Source organism: Enoplosus armatus, chromosome 1 (genome assembly GCF_043641665.1).
Source record: "Enoplosus armatus isolate fEnoArm2 chromosome 1, fEnoArm2.hap1, whole genome shotgun sequence".
In the NCBI taxonomy this organism is placed as follows: domain Eukaryota; kingdom Metazoa; phylum Chordata; class Actinopteri; order Centrarchiformes; family Enoplosidae; genus Enoplosus; species Enoplosus armatus.
In genome coordinates this window covers 28,883,785-28,885,744 of record NC_092180.1, presented here as the reverse complement: position 1 = coordinate 28,885,744, position 1,960 = coordinate 28,883,785, and positions in this window count along the sequence as shown.

Sequence of the window (1,960 nt, the reverse complement as noted above, 5' to 3'; positions counted from 1 at the left end):
AACCGTGACTTAGGAGCTGATTTGAATGAAAACTCCACGTTCAGACCTCTTTCAGTAAAAACTTGACCTTTTCAGCTGTTTTGAGTGAAAACTTGACATTCAGGCCTCTTTCACTGAAAACTTGTCCTTTCCTCCTGTTTTGAATGAAAGCTTCACATTGAGCTCTCGTTCAGTCTCAAACTGCATAATTGACCTGTTTTGAGTCAAACCGTGACTTAGGAGCTGATTTGAATGAAAACTCCACGTTCAGGCCTCTTTCAGTCAAAACTTGACCTTTTCAACTGTTTTGAGTGAAAACTTGACATTCAGGCCTCTTTCACTGAAAACTTGTCCTTTCCTCCTGTTTTGAATGAAAGATTCACTTTCGGCCCTCGTTCAGTCTCAAACTGCATATTTGACCTGTTTTGAATGAAAGCTTCACTTTGGGCCCTCGTTCAGTCTCAAACTGCATATTTGACCTGTTTTGAGTCAAACCGTGACTTAGGAGCTGATTTGAATGAAAACTCCACGTTCAGGCCTATTTCAGTCAAAACTTGACCTTTTCAACTGTTTTGAGTGAAAACTTGACATTCAGGCCTCTTTCACTGAAAACTTGTCCTTTCCTCCTGTTTTGAATGAAAGATTCACTTTCGGCCTCGTTCAGTCTCAAACTGCATATTTGACCTGTTTTGAATGAAAGATTCACTTTGGGCCCTCGTTCAGTCTCAAACTGCATATTTGACCTGTTTTGAGTCAAACCGTGACTTAGGAGCTGATTTGAATGAAAACTCCACGTTCAGACCTCTTTCAGTAAAAACTTGACCTTTTCAGCTGTTTTGAGTGAAAACTTGACATTCAGGCCTCTTTCACTGAAAACTTGTCCTTTCCTCCTGTTTTGAATGAAAGCTTCACATTGAGCTCTCGTTCAGTCTCAAAATGCATATTTGACCTGTTTTGAGTCAAACCGTGACTTAGGAGCTGATTTGATGAAAACTCCAAGTTCAGGCCTCTTTCAGTCAAAACTTGACCTTTTCAACTGTTTTGAGTGAAAACTTGACATTCAGGCCTCTTTCACTGAAAACTTGTCCTTTCCTCCTGTTTTGAATGAAAGATTCACTTTGGGCCCTCGTTCAGTCTCAAACTGCATATTTGACCTGTTTTGAATGAAAGATTCACTTTCGGCCGTCGTTCAGTCTCAAACTGCATATTTGACCTGTTTTGAATGAAAGCTTCACTTTGGGCCCTCGTTCAGTCTCAAACTGCATATTTGACCTGTTTTGAGTCAAACCGTGACTTAGGAGCTGATTTCAATGAAAACTCCACGTTCAGGCCTCTTTCAGTCAAAACTTGACCTTTTCAACTGTTTTGAGTGAAAACTTGACATTCAGGCCTCTTTCACTGAAAACTTGTCCTTTCCTCCTGTTTTGAATGAAAGATTCACTTTGGGCCCTCGTTCAGTCTCAAACTGCATATTTGACCTGTTTTGAGTCAAACCGTGACTTAGGAGCTGATTTGAATGAACACTCCACGTTCAGGGCCTCTTTCAGTCAAAACTTGACCTTTTCAACTGTTTTGAATGAAAACTTGACATTCAGGGCCTCTTTCACTGAAAACTTGTCCTTTCCTCCTGTTTTGAATGAAAGATTCACTTTCGGCCCTCGTTCAGTCTCAAACTGCATATATGACCTGTTTTGAATGAAAGATTCACTTTCGGCCCTCGTTCAGTCTCAAACTGCATATTTGACCTGTTTTGAGTCAAACCGTGACTTAGGAGCTGATTTGAATGAAAACTCCACGTCAGGCCTCTTTCAGTCAAAACTTGAGCTTTTCAACTGTTTTGAGTGAAAACTTGAAATTCAGGCCTCTTTCACTGAAAACTTGTCCTTTCCTCCTGTTTTGAATGAAAGATTCACTTTGGGCCCTCGTTCAGTCTCAAACTGCATATTTGACCTGTTTTGAATGAAAGCTTCACTTTGGGCCC